General features: G+C 36.8%; 2 long non-coding RNA genes across 4 annotated transcripts in view; one reads left to right on the plus strand and one right to left on the minus strand.

Moving 5' to 3' along the window:
• Window positions 1–21,951, plus strand: part of LOC105477567 (uncharacterized) — a 577,843-nt gene that overhangs the window by 152,062 nt on the left and 403,830 nt on the right. The window lies entirely within an intron of this gene.
• Window positions 10,889–15,240, minus strand: LOC105477566 (uncharacterized). The gene is made up of 3 exons (XR_003017038.2): window positions 14,582–15,240; window positions 14,324–14,459; window positions 10,889–10,974 (listed from the first exon to the last, which is right to left on the minus strand). It is a non-coding gene; the product is annotated as an uncharacterized lncRNA (long non-coding RNA).

The following is a 21,951-nucleotide window of genomic DNA, read 5'->3' on the forward strand; positions in this document are numbered from 1 at the left end:
ATTATTTGAATTTTTTGATTGTGAAGTATTTTCATTTTGAAGAGAACAAATGATTATTTTAGGAATCACTATTTTATCTACTCCCATCAACCTCAACTAATAATATCCCAAATCAATGCATTTTCTTTTTTTAACTAAGTCTTGTTTTAAAGAAAAGTGATGTGGGTGTCAGAGAGTAGGAGGCTGTCTGACTGAAATCAACCGAGAATTCTTCTCAAAGTGTTTTTGTTAATTAAAATCAGAATTTCTTTTTATTTTAACACAGCAACCACTCGTTGCTAATATTATCAGGAGCCTGTTATTATCCTGTAAATATTTAAATTGCTTTGGAAGGGACAGAAGAGTGACAAAAGAAAGGATGAGAGCAAAACCCAGAGATTACAGCAAGTTGGTTGGTTCCAGTGAGTTTTGCTGATGTCATGTGGACTATGGTATACTGGAGTCTCATGCATCAACCTTTCATATGGTTGTGGTAGGCAGAATTCTAAGCTGCCCCCTAAGAGTCTGAGATTCCCTGATGTACATGTCCTATATAATCTCAGGAACTGTGAATATAATTTATTTCAGTCTGGTGTTTAGGTTATACAATATGACAGAATTTACTTTAAAAGAAGGAGATTATCACCATCAGTATAATCAAGGTAAGGGGGTTTGTTTATATTCAAAATCATCAAATATACACTTTAAATGTGTACAGTTCTTTGTATATCAATTATACCTCAATAAAGCTGTTTGAAAAGAGACAGAGGGAGATTACCTGTGTGTACCTAATCACATGAATCCTTTAAAAGCAGAACATTTTCTCTAGATGGTTCCAAAAGAGAATGTCAGGGAGACATTCTCTGGCTGGCAGGGAAAAAAAGAAGCAAACGTGCGTGCTGTGAATGGCCTTTGGGGTGTCTATGGCAAGGAAGTCTCTAGGACCTGAGAGTGGTTCCCAGCTAACAGTCAGCATGAAAATGGGGACCTCAGTACTACAACTGTGAGGAAATGAACTCTGCCAACAACCAGTGAGCTTGGAAGAGGACTCTAAGCCCCAGATGGCAGCCCCACATGATTCTTTGATTTCAGCTCCCTGAGACGCTAAGCAGAGAATCCAGTCATACCATGTCCAGACTTCTGACCAAAGAAACTGGAAAATAAATTTGTGTTATTTTAAGCTGTTAATAGAAAACTAATATAGTGAGGCAATCAAGGTGAGTTAGTTTATTTGAAGCAGGGAATCACAAGTAATACAGTTATCTATAAATGTTTTAAAACTCGGTACATAAATATTTATTAATTTCTTGATTGTTGTGGTAGGACAAATGGATTCTTCAATTAAAATTACAATTACCTTTTTATGTAAATCACACTTATAATGCTTCTATATTTTCTGGTTTCACGTTCTTTAAAGTGTAACAAGATCTTAAAGTTAGTTGCAAAATAATCTGATTTCAGAATAATTTGAAATGTTGTGATCCACCCCCTCCATCTTCTCAGTTGTTTGGCTAATACCTAGTTCCACAGAAATAATTTAAAGATTAACCTTTATAAGTCTTTTACAAGCCTTAGATTTAATTTTCATCAACTCAACATTTTTCTCTACTACTATTTCAGTATTTATAGAATATCCAATTAAATTATTTATTTTTAGTAACATATAAACCTGGCATAGAAGCAAGTTTGGGAGCAAACACAAATGATTCAGTAAAAGCTGCTTATGCATTTAACTGAGAGTACATATGTACAGGCATACTGGAATGTTAGCCATAGTGTTTAACATGCTGTGGCTCTCACTAAGGGGTACCACAGAGAGACTTGTGGGTGTCTTTCAGTCAATCTAACAAGTACATGAAGTGGAGGTAGGTTATGAGACTTTCTATTAAACACATACATATATAAACATATATATATAATTACTAATAATATTGGTATTGCTTTATGAAGATTCATCACAATTAGAGTACAATAATATTAGCTCCCCAAAACACAGCTGACAGGGGCTCTAAATCATTTAAGTGTGGATGCAAAATTACTTTGTTAATATAAAACTTACTAACTTTTTGGGTTCAAGTGAATATTCATTTACACATGCTCCTATCTGAAGCACAGATAGGAATGAGATTGAATCAGATTCTCTGGCTCTGTGGTCTTAAACGAGTTAACTTAATTGTTCCAAAGCTCCACTTGTTCCTCTGTAACATGAACTCATAGAATCTTTCAGGATTGGTGTGAGGTGAATGAGATAACCTGAAAAGTGTGCCAGTAAATGTTACTTCCTCTCCTGTTTGGGCTTCTGTGCTATGGTGGAATTATCCTTAGCATTTGGTTTGCATGGTGTGGGTAGACACCTCTAACTCTAATTTTCCCCTACTTTCAACTATAGCAATTTGCTAGGTGTATAAGAAAAACTAATATGAATATCATTAGACTTTTTTTTAAGAATTGAGATATAATTCCTAGACTTAATGTCAATAAGTCCACAGCTCTAGAGCCATTTTGTGCTTAAATTTTAACCCTTATTGAAACATTTTTCTAATATTAAAACATAATAAAGTTCAAAATTGAGAAATATTTACCCCCACCTCCCTACCATAATACAATAATTGTTTTTTATATTCCCTGTTACATGATTTCTTGTTCCTCTACAAAATGATAATGTTAATCTTTTTAAAAATACATGCTTTTCTTCCTCCCTTTTCATTTGTATTATGAGACCATCTTAACGGTACCTACAGTTACAAAAGCTATAGATGAGCTAAGCATTATTCCTGTCGCTACTGCCAGTCAGTATGGTGCTTCTAACACCTCTGCTTCCAAGCCTCCTCCATCACTCTCCTGCCAGGTTTAGAGCACACACATCTAGAGTGAATTTATATGTGAGATGCTGAAGAGAGCTGGTATCAACAGAAAAGCTTGCTCCCTGCTGAAAATGATTTGAAATTTCTGACAGACCATTTGTTTCTTCTTGAGAGTAGTGCCTATGTGTTGGTGTTGGATAGAGCTAGTTTCAGGAACAGTGAGGCAAGGTAAAGCCTCTTTCCTCACCAAATGGCATGCTGGGAGAAAATGAAAACAATGGTGGAGATATTGTAGAACTGGGAAAACTGACACTTTTCAGAAGAAAGAAAAAATGATATGTGTGGAACAACATTGAGAAATCAAGAAAGAAAGGGGGAATGGATTAAGATATATGATTAAATTAGCAGAATCTCAAAATCAGTTTTGAACTCTTACTGCTTATTGGCATGTGGTAATTCAGCTGGCCTCTTGAAACTCCAAATGGAGACTAAGCTTCCCAGGTCACACCTGCCGCCTTGGGTGAAGTCCATGATTTATGTCTGTGTAACCTCTAGGGCCTACTGCAGAGCCATGAGGTCTATGGAAAGGAAACATAAATATACCCCCGGCCCCTGTGACACACACACACTACTCCGAAACCTTTTATCTGTGAGCTTCAAACATTTGTACTGACACCTGTTAGGCCAACTGTATTATCTTTACAATAATGTCTTCACTAACAAAAGACAAACAAAATTGAACACAAACTCAGATGTTTCACCTTTGTTTTGCTATATTATTATTTATTTCTATCCTTTTATTTATTAAATATATGTTTTGAGCATGAAATACATGCTGTTCTCCATTCTTGGAAAAAGGGTAGGGAACAAAGCAAATAAGACCTATGGAGTTCAAAGTTTAGTTGAGAGAAATAGGCAATAAACACTTTAAAAGTTACTATATAGTATCTATAAAGTCTAGGGAGCACCAAGGTAGAAAGAAGTGGCTATTTTATAGAGCGTACTCAAGAAAGGCCATCCCTGATAAAATGGCATTTGAATAGATAACAGAAGGAAGTAAGGGAGCGAGTTGCCCAAATGGCTCTGGAAGGCGCATTTCAGACCGTCTCAGGGAGTGCAAAGGTTCTAAGCTGAGTGTATGTTTAGTGAGTTTAAGAGACTCTAAGAGATCCAACATTATGAAGGAAAATAAAGAAGAGAAAAAAAAAACAAAAACAAAGAACATGCAAGGGAAGTGTAGGAGGTGAAGTTAGGGAGATAGCAAATAATTTACAATTTTTTAGACCAATGTAAGAAATTTTGATTTTTTTAGATTTTGGATTTTTTTTTTTTCTGAGTGACTTAGACAGACATTGACAGGTTTTGGCAAGATATATAGATATATGTGCTGGCACTTCATTTCTCAAGTCGCCCGCTTGGCCCGCTTCCGAGTAGTATGTTCCTTCTTTTCTTTCCTTTCCTTCCTGTTCTAAAAACTTCTTAACAAGTTTTAACTCTTGCTGTGAACCTTGCCTCGGTCTCTTCTGCTTTATGCTTCTCAGTCAAATTCTTCCTTCTGAGGAGGCAAGGACTGAAGCTGCTGTGGACCCATACGGATTCACCACCGGTAACTTGGGGTAACTCGGATCTCTTCCACTGGTAATGTATTTGGTACATGTAACTCGAGTAAGTTCCTAGTGGTAAGAGGTATTTATGCCTTGTCTTCTTCGACTGGAGGCATCTGATCCCTGTGCATGGCTTTTTCTGCCTGCCTTACTTTCTCTAAAAAATGAAAAAAAGAAAAAAAAAACAATAGATCATAAGCACTAACAGATTTTCACAGACAAATGTGACAGTATGTTGGGAATAGATGCTGAATTATGCTTTGATGGCCCATGTTATGAAGCAGGAGTCTCTTACATCCATGAGGGAAACAAGAATCCAGGTGTCTTTTACAATGTTTGAGAAAAATAAATGGATGTTAATTTGATGAAAGGAGACAATTTTTTATCACCTTTATAATAGAAATATTAATGATTTTTACCCCATAATGAAAGGCAAAGGTGCTCTAGAAATTAGCCTTCAGAAGTAAATTCCTAAATAAGGGCACATTGTACCTGTTTTCACATGTGATTTCCCCACATCAGTAATGTTGAGCCAGAAAATTCATTGAAGTTTGTGCAAGAATCTTCAGAAATTAGCTACTTTCTTTCTAAGATAAACTTGTGAAAAAAAAATTACAGGTAGTGATCTAGTATAAAGGTTTATAGCCAGCTTCTTGATTCACTAAGATAAATCAATTATTTCTTCTTGCCTCAACTGCTTAATTTTTCAAAAGTAAACACTAGTCTGACTTGCCTTATGAAAGTCTCAAAAGCTTTTTAAATTCTTTAGCATGCACTATTTTGAGAATATTAAATACTGAAAATTTTCAACCCTCAAAAGTCATTATATAAATCACCATAGATGGTTGAAAAACCAAAGAAATACTCAACAAATTGGCTGTTTATGCTGTAGTAGAATAATTTTTAAATAAGGGGGAAAGAAATTTTACAAGTTATTCCATGCAAAGTATGTAAAACGCTGGAGACATCACTAAAGTAAACATGTTTTTCATAAATATTGGGTAGTTTTTGAAGTAATTTCAAGATATGATAGACATTCAGCTTTTGACTGAATTTTGACAATATAGATTTATTAGAATTGAGTGTTGGCGGCCGGGTGCGGTGGCTCAAGCCTGTAATCCCAGCACTTTGGGAGGCCGAGACGGGCGGATCACGAGGTCAGGAGATCGAGACCATCCTGGCTAACACGGTGAAACCCCGTCTCTACTAAAAAATACAAAAAACTAGCCGGGCGAGGTGGCGGGTGCCTGTAGTCCCAGCTACTCGGGAGGCTGAGGCAGGAGAATGGCGTAAACCCGGGAGGCGGAGCTTGCAGTGAGCTGAGATCCGGCCACTGCACTCCAGCCCGGGCGACAGAGCGAGACTCCGTCTCAAAAAAAAAAAAAAAAAAAAAAAAGAATTGAGTGTTGGCATAGCTTACAAACCTGAGGAGATATTAGGTTTAAATATCACAAGGAATGCAAGTCCAATAGCACATTCCAGAGAACTTTTTCAGAAGCATTCTTTGTGTGATAATGTGTGTGATGATTCACATACACGTATACATGCATACACATACACACATGTATACACATGCATGTAAACATATGTATATATAGATAATTTTATACTAAAGTCTACAAAAAGATTTACACTGTTGCCTTAATTCTGACTTATTCACTGACTCCTGGTTCATTTTCTAATAGAATATTCAGGAACCTAACAAGACAATTCCAAATTCAAATTAAAGGTTTATTCGGTAATTTCTCAATTACATTATATATGAAATATGACTACTGTTCGACGAATACATTTAAATGTGGTTTTAATTGTAGACCAAGAATGTTCTACCCTCTAAGTTAGTATGTTTACTGGCCCTATGCCAGATAGAGAGTAAAGTTTGGGGTCTTATTTAAAAACCATCACTGGAACTTTCTGGCAAAGATAAAGCCAATGCTGGGTTGAGTGAAATACCCATCACCATTGCATGGAGGTTTTTCTTGTCAGCCAAGGTCGTGGTGCAGGGACCTGGAAAAAGAAAGCATAGAAGGTAATCCTGCATATTTGATGCTGGCACTTTAATCATGACACATGGGAAGAGAGTGGGGTGCTCAGCCTAGTTAGGATGAGTTCAACAGAAAGTGGTAGCTGGCAACAGCCAAGGGCATGGGAAGAGGTGAGTGGGACTGGAAGGGGTATAATGTGTTTGAGAAAGGGGACCCACCGGTCTATAATCTACTTCACTCTTCTCCTTTCTTCCCTACCTTCAGTAAAAGTAGGATTTCCTAAGGCTTCATCTATTTGCCTTTTCTCCACTGGTTCTTCCTATCACTCTGTGTCTATTAACCTTCCTTAGGCCAGTTAATCTTATAAACGTATACATGGTAATATGATAAAATATTCTATAAAATGTATGCATATAAAGTCTTCTCAGATAGCACTTGCTTTAATGTAAATTCAGCCTCTGTAACTATGATTAAATCAAATGAGGGAATGATGTAAATTTGAAATTTCATGGTAAAATGTTTAGAAGATAGAACATTTGAAAGTTCTATTTTGGTAGCAGGCTGTCCTGATCAACCATAGAATATTCCTTCAAAGCTATAAGTGAAAGATTTAAAAATATTATAGTACTCAAGGATTACCTGGAAAACTATCCAAACGTGCATTATTTAACTATAATGTAATTAAAACAGAATGCACTGTTAATAAACTCAACAACACTGATGAATCTAAATACCAGATGTTGAAAGAAGTCAGTCAACTACAAAAAGCATATATCATGTATTCCATTTGTATAAAGTTCAAGAAGAGGCAAAACAGTCGTATTTTTTTCTCTGGTTGTGTTATTGCCTAGAAAGAGCATGAAAAATCCTTCTAGAGTGATGGAAATTTGCCATCTGTTGATTCTGAATGACAGTTACATGGGTATATTCATATGTAAATATTTATCCAGCTGCACATTTGAGATTTCTGTATTTTATTGTTATACTTAAAATTCAAAAATCACTTGGGGTACTTAGTATAAATATAGATTCCTGGGCTCTCCCACAGATATTCAAATTTAGTAGCCTGAGACAGTCCTAGAAATCTGTACTTTTCAAATAAGTCTTTCAGAGCATTATGAAGTAAATAGTCTATGAATCACATTTTTAAATACACTGGATGAAAGGTGGACTCTATACCTCCAGTAAGAACCCAGAATCCATCTGGTTTATTGGTTCTTTCTAATTTGATAGCTTGTATCATGATTTATGAGTTTAAGCAATTTTAACTGAATTCTCCCTCTTGTGAATCAAATCATAATTCTACTTCCAAATTATTTTCATTTATGTTATATAAAGGAGAGAATTTGGTTATGATATATAATTTTTTTAGGCTATCTTCTAATAGCTATCAAAACCCAAGCTAGTAGCACTTACAACCCCTCCATAGCCTGCAATTATCCCTACTTGACTCTCGAATGAGAGTGAAGTTTTGAGTTCAAATATTAGGAAAACCATGTAATAAGGCATATTGGGTGACTTTCAAGATGATCTATTTAAAACAACTGGCTTTTTAATTTATTAACTGTAAGCAATGCTGTGATTCAATATGCAACTATATTCTATAACTTTTAAAATAAGTTCTATTTGCTTAGAGATTGAATATCTATTTTCTTCCACTAAACAATTATTCCATGAATTCTCACAGGAATGCAATTGTTAACAAGAATTCAAATTTAAATACAGTTATTGTAGATTTGTATAGAAGACTACATAGCGTATGAATTTAATTTTCTTCACTTTCAATTTGCTTACAGGTAATTCAACTCAAGGTAATATGATCACTCTGCTGAATTCTTTTGTCAAATGTTGAAGGTGTTCAAGGATGGTTATTATGCTAAGAGGAATTCGAATTTACCGAATGACAGCTAATTTTACTCTCTTAAATATTCTTTAATCTGTTGACTTAAATAAATATTAAAGGTAAAGAATTCATTCAAAATGTAATCTTTGCTTGTATGACTTTACTAAGTCATACTTTTGTATGCATTGACTTAAGTGGAAATACATTAAATTAAAAGCATAATGCAAATGTTCAGTTGAGATATAGAATATACTGATAAATGTAATGACCCTGTTTTTCAAAACATTTAAAAGAGAAGTGAGAGTAAAAGAAAGTGAAAAAAGAGGGTGCAAATACAAGTAATTTAAAAAATATTTGAATGTATTCAATTTAGTATTGACAGTATTGAGTTCATATTAATACACATATTTAGCAGAATACCACTCACATATGTGCAGATTAACTTAAGAGCTAAGACTGATAACTTTTATGGTCACATTAACCCAAGTTCAAGGCCTACCTTCACTACTGTGAATCTTCGGTCAAGTAACTTTTTAGAAATAATACTATTTATATTCTAAGTATTAAATCAGTTAATACTTGAAAAATACCAGAGTTCTGGATACATAGTAATTGCAAAAAGTATGTTACTTGCTGACATGGTGATGAGAATGACATTTCTAAGTAATGATTGATGTAGGGCACTAGCTGAGACAGACATATTCTTGTTCAGAATTAGAAGAACCACTAATTCAAAACGTTGTTCCTGAATTTCACTATTTCAGCTTGAGAACATTTAATCAAATCTAATTTAAATATAAATGAGGATACATTTATTTCTGTTAAAACCTCTTTTAAAACATAGCAAATAGGAGTTTTATTTTTCTTGTATTTAGCACTGACCTAATATGCTAGTACATACACAAAGTTTATAAATATTTTGCGTATGCTGAAAGGCAATTTAATTTTACTAAGAGACTTTCACAACTAAGATCCAATAGCAAAATTAGACCAAACCAAAACAAAAACAATTTACCCAAACTAAACCAGACTAGAGTAATTAAAATCAAACCAAAGAAAGACACTACTCTCAGAAGAAATGGCATGCAATTGGATGTGAGGCCACACAATGTTTAAAACATTTTTAAAAATACCTATATAATTTCGTAATTTTGACTTTCACACTGTTTCTACATGGTAAAGCTTGGAAAATTGGAGCTAATGGTATCCCCAAAGAGACAATTCAAAGAAACAATGTAAAAATAATGATACATCTCATTGGTTATTTCTGTGTTTAAATTTTTAACAATTCCTCATTTCTGGAAGCCTACTTTAAATAATTAATAATAAAATAATTTATATTTTAGTTATTCCATGACAATGTGTTTATATCGTCTCATACATGAGATTAAGAGAGATTGAGAAACCATTATCTCTTCCTCCCATCCCATATGTCCCCCTACTCTGCCCCTTTTTGCTGATGACTCATACTATCAGTCAACACTGTTAAGAAAGTTCTTTGTATTTGCCTACAATTTTCAAATCCTATTTTCAGGAGCTAGGCATTCTGATATTTATAAAACACTTAAAGAAGATAACTATTGGCAGCATAATTTTTATTTAATCAATGGGCTGTGGAGGTACTTCTTCTTTTCACCAGGCTCCTCTATCTCAGAAAGTGACACTGTTCCATCAATTATTACCAGGATTAATCTGGCTTGGCTACAGGTAGGTATATGCACCCTTCTTTTCTCATTTCTCCAAGCATGTCCTTCCCAAACCCATATACTTGCTCAAACATTCCCATTTTCGAGGGAGGACTTTTTCTAAAATGGAAGATTGTTGAAAAATACTTATTACAGTAGTCAGTGCTAAACTGCATCAATTTTACAGATGAGGCAACAGGAACAGAGAGGTTAATTAGCTATTGAAAAATAACATAATAAGTAGCAGAGCTTAGAATATGCATCCGAGAGTCTCTTAACCACTGCATTCAGTATCTTAATTATTTTCACCCTAATTATCAGTATGGTTACTTTTACATTAAGAGGATTTGATCAGGTGAGCCCAAACTTTATTTTAGGACAGTGCTGGCCCCTGGAAGACATGGTCTTTTTGGGCAGAAAACTTTCAGACCTGCAAAGTTAGTGCAAGTTGCCAGCAGCCCTTTTGGTAGATGTTGCCCCAGTTTTTTGTTGACGGATCTTTGAAGTCATCACAGAAGTGGATGCCCTTCAAGTCATACGTTACTCAGAGTAATTCATCTGCCCCATGAAATTGGCAGCTGAAATGGAACACTTGTATTTGGCAGGAGTTAGTGGGAAGAGAAACATGATATACTAACAGTATAAATGACTAAGATGATAGAAAATTCTAAAACTAGTGACAACTCCACTTCTCCAGGGCTTGAGCTGTCCCCACCTGTGCTATCATTTCAGAGTTTTGTTACACTGGGAAATCAAAACTAGGATTAAATCTTTTATTTAATAACTATCTTAGCAAACCTTTGGTTAAAGCCTGACTATGTGCCAAGCACCATGCCAACTGGCTTATAAGATACCAACTAATAACACTTGGAAATTTACTGAATTGCTGTGCAACATGTGAGGCAGGAAATGTGCACATTTTTACCTGCAGGTAATAGAAAGAGGTCCGCTTCAATGCTTAGCAAGTATCACTGAGCTTGCTAGCATCAGCCCTATTGAGAACTCTTCCCATGGCCAGTTTCTGGTGTCTGTTCTCCTCTTTCCCTTGGTTTATCCATCATAAAGTTCTGAGTCCTAAAAGCAAGCAAGCAAACAAAAAGCAGTGTAAAAACAAATGGGGGTGGGGGGGAATTGAAAAGGGATTTTAGTGATCTCTCTCTCATTCTGCCATTTCAGATTATAGGTAAAAAAATTATCACACACAACACTAACTTGCTTGACTGAAGTCATACAGCTAATGCTACAAAAAATTAAAACCAAAAGAGTCAAATATAAGCTGTTGCTTATTTTAGACAAGATAGCACAAATTAATCACTAGAATCCAAGGCAAAGTAGATAAATCACAGTACCCTAGAGTTTTAAAACTTAAAATTATTTCAAATATATCCTTCAAATCAATCACCTTACTCCAGATGTCACAGTTACGTCAGTGGTATAGCTAGAAGCAAAGGTTCCAGTGATGGTCTGCCTTCAGCTTTTCAAATTCCAGAACATCTCAAATGTTTCCTGCTGGATTCTTTGACTACAAAACTCTTCCTGTTTACATCTGGTTGCGTATAATGTTTCAAGACCCTTTCCTTTTATCAAGAGGGCAGGTGCGTGACAGGAATTGCAGGATAATTTAGGAATGCAGAAAACTGATCAATACAAGTGAAACCTCCACCTTAGTAAACTAACTAATGTTTACATGGGTAATTTCACAATAAACATGTAAACAAATAAATAAGCAAGAAAACTGAAAATTGTTGTTACCAAGAAAGGAAATAATCGTGCAGTGGGTTATGGAGTGAAATTGGGAAAGCCAGTTGGGACAAGGTGGTGAAGGAAGTCTCTCTGCTGTGTGACATTTGAGCTGAGAAGAGAAAATGAGAATGAGGCAGACATCCCTAGGTACTATGGGAAAAACACTGTGGGCAGAGGGCGCTGAGGGATGGCTCTGCTCTCCCTAAGGAAGAAGTCTGAGTTTTCTCTGTGAAGATAGGGAAGGAGGACTCTCCAGGCAGATAAAGAGGCAAATGTGAGGGCCAGGGCTTGGAAGCTTGGATATAGCCAGGAATTGCAAGAACATAAGGTGCAATGGTGATGAACCCTGGGGCTGAAGGGTAGGCAGGCAACGATGAACACCAGCCTTAAGTCCTCTGCTAATGCTTGAGAGGTATGGAGACATAGTGTGCTGTAAAATATTTTGTTCTTTTATTTATTCAAAAGTGAATTTTACTTGGTTGATTCAGACTTTAAAGCTATCAGGGAACTCATCCTTTTAAGAGTCTCCAGAAGAGTCTTTTCAAACGGAAAATAATCAAACTTAACTTGTGGTTATCAAGTTTGAAATAAACGTAACTAATTCACATTTTAAAGAAAGTGTGATATGTGGCAGTTTGACTGCTTAGTTTATAATTTCAAAACTTTTAAATTTTAAATCAACCTTAAAATATTGCATTAATTTTTTACAGTTTATTTCTATAATATCACCGTTTTCTGTTTTTTTTTTTAAAGTAAGAGGTATTTAAGAAAACTTATAAAACAAAAATATCTTCTAATTTATTCCAGATGATTATCACTATTTCAGCATGTCATTTTGAATGGAGAGACAATCAGAATACAACAGAAAGTCTTTTAACTGCCAGTACTAATGACTATGAATTTTCCAATTTAAGTAACTGCAAAAGGGGAAGCAGATACTTTATAGAGGTGTATTATTGTTGTGTGTATTTTTTAAATTAGAGAGATTCACAATGTTTAATTTGCTTTTAAATGCAATGTCAATAATTTTATCAGTAAACATTTATTAAACCTTTACAAGATTTAATGTGCTTTCCTGAGTCTGAGTGTCTGCTGGTATTCAGACACGAAAACCATAGCGTTACATTATAAGAGGGGAAAAGCTAAATACTCTTGAAAAGATGACCAATAAGATAAGATAGCATAGGATAAATTAAAATTGGGTACAAACTAGAAATGCCATTGAAGATCAGATCAGGGAGAAGCATTACAAGGTAGATATCAGGGCTGGTGTTCAGACCAACCTTTGAAAAAAGTGAGTTTGAGATGGGGTGGAAAGAAGGGAGAAAGCAGAGGAGGGAGAAATCAATGGGATTAGATAAATATGGCAAATACTAAATGACTGTTCCACTTTAACCCACTTGTCCCTATGCCACAGCAAGCCAAGGGGAAAAATAATAGATTAACAATTTTTAAATTCTGTTTCTGTGGCTCTATCCCTCCATCAGAGAACCCGCTGAAATTCCAGCCCCCAAAACTTATGCACTCTACTCCTTATCCTCAGTCTTTCTGGGAGCCCTGAGGAGGTGTGGCGTTATGTGCTCTGCTCTGCTGTCTTATAATTCTGTCACTTCTAGTTCTCTTCAAAGCTGTTGCTTTTGGTGGAGGAAGACTTCGCCACTGTCCCAGGCACTCTGTTTTCAATGAGAGGTCTAGGGCTCTTCCCAAAGTCCCCATCTCTGTTTCCCATGCCTCTCACTCACATTTTGCTGCTAAGATGCTGAATGTCTCAATGCAAAATGCACACCACATTCTCTCTGGTGTACACTGCGCAAAGCCACTGATAAACAGGAAAGATCCCTATCTTCTGGCACTGTGCTGCCCACTTGCTTACATGGGCCCAGAAATAAGGCGAACTCCTGATCCAATGCCTTTTTTTTTTTACAAGGATTTTAGTTAAAAAAAAAAAAAAAAAAAAAAAAAAAGAGAGAGAGAGAGAGAAACTCATCCTTTCTTTTTCTTAGCAGAATTACTCCCCTCAGAAGAGAAATCTAAGTCTTGCCACATAGATTGATGAAAATCGGACTAGATGACAAGGTTTAAATCATAGCCCTGAAACCCATAGGGGCTCACTGTGAAGAATAATACCATTCTGTGGATAACTGACTGGAAGAAAATTATTTTCTAAATATGATACTAAACACTGAATTTTCCCTAATTGAAGAAAGAGGTTTCCTCCTCTCAATTAAGCAGTTGTTAAGATAGGGCCAGACTGGCTTAGGTTTCTTATGAAGGCAGGCAGTGCTGAGACTGTGTTCCAGGAGATGTGAGCCTTGGTCCCAACTCTACCTCTGGACATCTGTTATCTTAGAGGCCATGCTATGACTTTGGATTTCGGTTTTGTTTTTTTTTTAATCTGAAAAAAAGTGCTGAGCCTAAATTGTCTTTTGTTCAATTTTTTCTTAATATTCTATAAGCGTACAAATATAATAAAGGTTACTATGTTGACATTCACTTTGAAAACAGTAACTAGATCTAAATCAGGGCAGTATTTCTACAAAGGACTCTTTAAATTCTGCAAAAGGGGAAGCAACTAAGTTAGCCTTGCTATAAGCACTATTATTAAGCACATGCCACAAAGGAATACTAATCTAAAAATGTAGTAGTGAGAGAAACAAAAATGCTTTTAAAATTGTCTTACAATCGACATCAAAGTGCTGCCAAACCTCTCCCTTGTTTATTCTTCTATCTTCTGGAAGAAAAATCCTCTTTTTATCAGTGTCAGGGCTCTTCCTTTCAGCAAGACATCTCAAGAAACTGGAAAGATCATGTGATTTCTGAAATACAGGAAGACCCTTCAGTCTTTACTGAATTATGATGGCTGCTGCTACCCCCATTTTCTACCCCCATAAGTCAAGTAGAACTCAACTTCCGAGCTAGTCACAGGGCACTGGCATACCCAGGGGCCAGCCTCCCATGCGCAGCGTGCTTCCGTCCTCTCTGAGGTCTGGTCTTCTCCCCGGGGCATGACTGCAGAGTAGGTATCAAGTGAACAAGAACATTAGGGTCTGGTGACTTTTGTTTCTTCCTGCTTTCTAGGAATTATCTCCCTTTTCTTTCTCTATTCCCATATCTTCAACTTGTTGTGGCATTTACTGAACACAATAAGAAACATTATCTTCAGGAAACCTCTGATTTAGCTCCTGTAAAATTACCTGAGACAATGAGTAGGTAGGCTTGGCCACTCACTTTAGTGGGAGGAGAGGAAATTGAGGAAAAACTATATGCAAATGAATATCCCAATAGATTATCATGCTTACACCTGCTGGCTTAAGAATTAAGGTAAGAGATTAATTTAACAAGCCTTAAATGAAGATGAAAATTAGCACTAGCTTTGGGTAAATCAAATTAGGTTAATGGGTGCTATTTTGTTAGTTTCTAAATTGGCTCTAAGTCAGGTAGATAATTCCCTCTAGTTTATATTGCCAAAAATAGGAAGAAAAACAAAATAAAAACCTTCAGGTCTCAATGAAGATAATTACACCAATTTCTTAGTTCCAAGTCACAAACATGAATTTCTGAACAATTATAGCAAACTGCCAAGGTTTTTGTTTTTTTTTTTTTTTTTTAATCCAAGTACATTTCCTTCTCCATATAACTGATACCGCTTCCATACTTCAGTTTTAGATTGTCTTGCTGCTGTGGTTTAAATGTGTACCCCAAAATTCATGTGTTGGAAACTTAATCCTAAACGCAACAATGAGTGGAGGTGGGACCAAATGGGAGATGTTTAGGGGATGAGGACTGCACCCTCAAGAATGGAATAATGTTGCTATCAAAAAGCCTTGTGGAGTGGGTTCTGTCTTCCTTGCCCTTTCATCTTCCACGTTCCACCATGTGAGAATGCAGTAAGAAAGTCTACAACAAATGACAACACCTTACTCTTCAATTTCCCAGCTTGTAGAAGTGTGAGAAAATAAATTGCTGCTCTTTGTGAATGACTCAGTCTCAGCTATTCTGCTACAGCAATACGAAACAGTCTAAGACACTTCCTCAGAAACAGTGTCTTGCCTTGGCTGGCAATGCATTAAGAAGGTCATTGCTGAATTTTGTGTCAGCCATTGCTTCTGGGATGCTGATGCCTCATGGTGCCTCCTGCATCCCTTTTCAACTTTCATGATTAACTGAGTTCCTACTTCTTTCATTCTAGACTACTCAGTGTGCCCTTTAAGATCTGTAATATTTTGTTTTAGCCCTGTCTGAAAGATTCTGTTTTTGACTCATACATATTTCTATTCTCTGCTCACAAGCCCTGATGCTAACAGTGCCTTCCCTCATTCCTAATTCAGTCTTCCACCTACACACATGGCACAAAACGGACTTGAGTCCATGTTGACAGAGGTGCATTATCTCAGAAACGTTGTACTCATGCAGTTTCGAAGAAATGTTTTTATTCAGTGTTCAGCACATACTAAACTAATAATAATGTAAGATGCACAGCTTACAAAGTGAATGGATTATCTAGACAATGACTCAGATTTTCTCTAAGAAATATTTTCCACTTTCCTGTGTTCCTGTCAACACATGTTCAAAAAACAGGGGTAAGATCAGCTTTGTTCTTCACAGAAAAATAATTTTGTGAACTCCGATGATTACACAGTTGATAACTCTGGAACATTAGAAGGAACATATAAAGGCAGCACTATTATTTTGTTAATGTGTGTCACTTTAGTTACAGTGTGGCACCAGGTATACTGCTGTCACCTACCTAAAAAGCTCCAGAGAAGATAAATAATCCCTTAAAGACAAGCATTTCCATCAATAGACACTTACAATTTTCTTACGAAGGACACTTGTCTTATGTGCCACACAGTGGATCACCTTGGGAGAGAAAGGAACAACAGATAAATAAAATATTTCACCTGCTTCTGTATCCTTCATCTACTAATCACAAAAAAATCATAATTAACAATAACTATCTGCCCTATAATAGTATCACGGCTGGGCATGGAGGCTAACACCTATAATCCCAGTACTTTGAGAGGCTGAGGCAAGAGGATCGCTTGAGGAAGAGTTTGAGACCAATCTGAATGATATATTAAGATCCCATCTGTACTAAAAATACTAATAATGATAACAATAATAATTTAAAAATAAATAAAAAATAAATTTTATAAAATTAATATAATGGAGATTGCACTAAATGCTGAATCGGACATCTACTTTGTCAGCCCTCCAAACCCGCCTGGGTTTCCTGTTCTTTCTGTAGGATAAGTGTCTGTATGGTAACAACTTATTTCATAAGGTTGATATAGAGCTGAATGGCATGGTGGATGCAAATATATAATATTGTACTTGACACAGAGTGGGTATCATCAATTTTAATTAGTTTCCCTTATCCCAATTTTTCTTCTTGGGAATATGTATATAATCTATCATCTATCATAAGACTCCTCATCTAGAAACAATAAATAAAAGAGGTTTAACTCAACACCTATACGAAGGCTGGGACAGGAAATCTGAATAAAAATATTGCAGACATCTTTTCTTAGTTTGGATTTTATATTGAACTACAGCAAAATTCAGCCTTTGTGGTGTACCATTTTGTGGGTTGTGAGAGAGTTCCATGTCTACCAACACGATACAGAAGTTTTGTGCTGTTTCTTTGTAGTCAGTCCCTCATCACAGTTTCAACCTCTGCAACCAATTGTTCTCTGTCCCAGTGGTTTTATCTTTTATAAATGTCACATAAATTGAATCATACAGCATTTAGACTTTAGTTCTGATGACTTTTACTTACTAAAAAGAGATTGAGATTCAGTCATGATGTTGTATACATCAACGATTGATTTCTTTTATTGTGTTTTATGGCTTTAACCACAGTTTATTTCTTATTCACTTGTTGAAAGATATTTGTGTTGTTTCCAGTTTTTCATGATTTTGAACAAAGCTGCTATAAACATTCATTTGTAGGATTTTTGGTGAACATAAGTTTTCATTTCTTTTGGGTAAATACCTGTGAATAGAATTGCTGGGTGATACAAGTGTATATGAGGAAAACTGCCATATTGTTTTCTAAAGTGTTTGTAACATTTTGAATTTTCATCAGAAATGTAGAAGAAGAGTTCAAGTTATTTTATATCTTTGTCAATATATTGTCACACTTTTTCCCCCTTGACATTCTAATAGATATGTGGTAGTATCTCATTGTAGCACTAATCTGAGTTTTACTAATAAATAGCAATATTGTGCATATTTTCATGTGCTTTATTGCCATCTAATTATGTCATCTGATAAGGTGTATATCCAAATCTTTTGCCCATTTAAAAATTATGTTGTTTCTTGTTTTATTTTTGAGTTTTGAGAACTATTTACATATTCTTGAAAAAATTCATCATCAGATATGTGATTTACAAATATATTATCCCAGTTTATGATGTGTCTTCTCTTTCTTTTAACAGTATCTTTTGTAGAGAAAAGCCTTCCAATTTCAGTACAGTTCAATTTATCTTTTTAAAATTTTAGTGATTATGCCTTTGGTGTAGCATGGTATTAGTAAGAGATCTCCAGAGAAACAGAACCAAGAGTAGGTGTACACAAGTAGAAGATTTACTTTAAAAATTAAATCATGTGATAATTGAGGTCTGGTAAGTCCAAACTCTGCAGATAAGGCAGGCAGTTTGAAACCCAGGGAACAGCTGAAGTTGTGATTCAAGTTTGAAGGCCATCAAACTGGAGACCCAGGTGAGAGCTAATACTGTAGTTCAATTCTGAAGGCCATCTGCATCTACTGGCAGACCTACTCCCTACTTGGGGGAGGTCAGTATTCTATCAGTACTTCCACCTGATTCAGTGAGGCTAACTCACATTATAGAGGGCAAACTGTTTTACTCAAAGTGCACCAATTTAAATATCACCCAAAAATACCCTCACAGAAACATCCAGTGTCATGTTTGACCAAATATTTCAACACTATGGCCAAGCCATGTTGACACATAAAATGAACCATTGCAAGCATCTAAGAACTCTTTGCAAAACAAAAGAACATGACAATTTGTTTATATTTTCTTATAAAAGTTTCATTTATAGTTTTAGTTTCAGTAAAAGCTCAATTTTAAAACTTTGTGAAAAAATATTTTAAATAACAAAATCCAAAAAATATATACAAGATTTTTATGGCAAAAAGTATAAACTGCATTAGGAAACAGTAAAGAAAGCCTAAATAAATATTTATAAAAAGGAAGAGTTGATATAGTAAAAATATAAATTCTCCACAAATTAATCTATGCAATTCTTCTAACTTCAGCAGGGTTTTATGTTTATTTATTTGCTTAATCTTTTTAAATGAAACTTAATCTGATTCTATATTTTACATTAATGTATAAGGGAAACAGACTAGCTAAGACTATTATGTAGAAACATCTTTCCAGATAGCAAGACTAATGCTAAAGCTTTATTCAGACAGTCTAGTATTGTTTCAGAAAGAAACAAGTTAACCAATAAATAAAACAGATAATACAGAAATAAAACTGTTTGAACACAGATATAATAAGAATGGCATCAAAAATGAGTGGGAGGGGAGGTAGAGCAAGACTGCCAAATAAGAAACCCCACTGATCACTGCCCCACATCCTGCAAAGACATGAAGTTAACAACAGCTTCCTAAAGAACCAAGTTAAGGGCGGGGTGGGTGGCTTACGCCTGTAATCCCAGCACTTTGGAAGGCCCAGGAGGGCGGATCACGAGGTCAGGAGATCTAGACCATCCTGGCTAACACGGTGAAACCCCGTCTCTACTAAAAATACAAAAAAAGAGCCGGGTGTGGTGGCGGGCGCCTGTAGTCCCAGCCACTCGGGAGGCTGAGGCAGGAGAATGGCATGAACCCGGGAGGTGGAGCTTGCAGTGAGCGGAGACCGCGCCACTGCACTCCAGCCTGGGCGACAGAGCGAGACTCTGTCTCAAAAACAAAAACAAAAACAAAACAAAAACAAACAACAAAAACAAAAACAAAAAAAACAGAACCAAGTTAAAAACACCTTCGTAAGAACCAAAAATCAAGTGAGCTAGCACCCATAGTACTTGGTTTTACCTCATATCGCTGAAAGAGGCACTGACTACCTCTAGCAACAGCTGAGTGTTACGGAGAGCAGCTCTAGGTGCTGAGGGAGAGAGAACACAGTAATTGTGTGGCATTGAACTCATTGTTGTCCTGTTAGAGCAGAAAGGAAAACTCAGCTGATGCCTGCTGAGAGAGACCAAACTCAGCTGATGCCCATCCACAGAGGAAGCATTTAAACCAGCCATAATCAGAGGGGAATCACAGATCCCAATAATCCAAACTTGAGACCCCACAAACCTCGCCACCAACGGCCAAAGTGCTCTGGGCCTCTAAATAAACCTGAAAGGCAGTCTAAGCCATAAGGACTGCAGTCGTAGTGTTGAACAAGTCCCAGAGATGGTGCACTGTGGGGGCATGTGACATACTGAGACACCAGCTGGGGCAACCAAGGCAGTGCTGGCTGTGTTGTCAGCACTACCTTGCTCTACTGGAGTTAGAGGAGGTGACAGCATCTCCTCTAACTCCAGGCTATACAGCTTAGGGCTCCAAGAGTCTCCTTCATTCTGATTGAGGAGAGGAGAGAGAAGGGTGGGGAGAATTTTGTTTTTCATCTGGAATACCAGCTCAGCCACAGCAGGTTAGGGCATTGGCTAGAGTCATGAGGAAATCCTTCCAGGCCCTACCTCCCCCATGGCATCTCTAGACACACCCTGGACCAGAAGGGAAGTCACTGCCTTCAAGAAAAGAACCCAGGTCTGGCAGCATTCATCACCTGCTAACTGAAGAACCCTTGGGCCCTGAATAACCAGCAGCGATATTCAGGTACTACATTGAGGGACTTGGTGAGCCACTGAGACTTGCTAGCTTCAGGTGAGATTCAGCACATCACCAGCAGTGGTGGCTATGGGTAAAACTACTGCTTGAGAAAAGCAGAGAAAAAAGTAAAAGGATTTTGTCTTGCACTTTAGATACCAACATTATCATAGAGGGGTAGAGAACCAAGTGACTCTTAGGGTCCCCAATTCCAGGACTTACCTCTTGGATGGCATTTCTGAACCTGCCCTGGGCCAGAGGGAAGCCCACTAACCTAATGGGTGAGTCCCAGGCCAGGCAGCATTCACCACAGGCTGACTTAAGAGACCTTAGGCCTTAAGGGAATATCAGTGGTAGTCTGGCAGCACTCCTTGTGACCAGTGGTCATGGTGATTATGGGATGAGTCTTCTCTGTCTTTGGAAAGGTTAAGGAAGAGTGGGAAGGACTGTGTCTTATGGGTTGAATGCCAGCTCAGCTGCAATACAATAGAATACCAGGTAGACGTCTAAGGTTTTCACTATAGTCCCTGACTCCTAAATGGCACTTCTGGACCCATATGGAGCCCTGGGGACTTCACTGTCCTGAAGGGAAGGAAAGAGGTAGGGCTGACATTACCCCAAGGCCTTGAGCGAACATAGGCAGTATAAGGTATGGTTATAGTAGGCCTTGGGTGAGACCCAGCACTATGCAACCATAGTAGTGGTAGGCACAGTGGCGCTTGTATTACTCCATTACCGGCTTTAGGTGGTTCAGAACAAAGAGAGCAAGAGACTCTATATGTTTGGGAGAAAGTAAGGGAAGAGAACAAGAATCTCTTCTTGATAATCCAGGTAATTCTCTTGTATGTGATCCAAGGCCATCAAGATGGTACCTCTATGAGTCTGCAAGAACCACAGCATTACTAGACTTGTGGTTCTCCCTGAAGCAGAAACAGCTTAAATCACAACACTGAAATCTGTTCAAATATCCAAGAAGGACAGCTACAAATAAGCCTAGACAGTGAAGACTACAATAAATAACTAACTTTTTAATGCCCACACACAAAAGAAAATCTATTATTATCAGCACCATCTAGGAAAACATGATCTCACCAAATGAACTAAATTAAGGCACCAGGGATTAATCCTGGAGAAACGGAAATGTGTGACCCTTCGCGCACAGAATTCAAAATAGCTGTGTTGAGGAAACTAAAAGAATTTCAAGATAACACAGAGAAGGAATTCAGAATTCCATAAGATAAACTTAACAAAGAGATTCAAATAATTTAAAAGAATCAAGCAGAAATCCTGGAGCTGAAAAATGCAATGGGCATAGTGAAGCATGCATCGGGGTCCTTTAATAACAGAATGGATCAAGGAGAAAAAAGTATTAGTGAGATTGAAGACAGGCTATTTGAAAATGCATGCCTACAGGATCTAGAAAATAGACGCTAATGGGGAAATCTAAGAGTTTTTGG

The sequence above is a fragment of the Macaca nemestrina genome, chromosome 2, assembly GCF_043159975.1.
Source record: "Macaca nemestrina isolate mMacNem1 chromosome 2, mMacNem.hap1, whole genome shotgun sequence".
Classification (NCBI taxonomy): domain Eukaryota; kingdom Metazoa; phylum Chordata; class Mammalia; order Primates; family Cercopithecidae; genus Macaca; species Macaca nemestrina.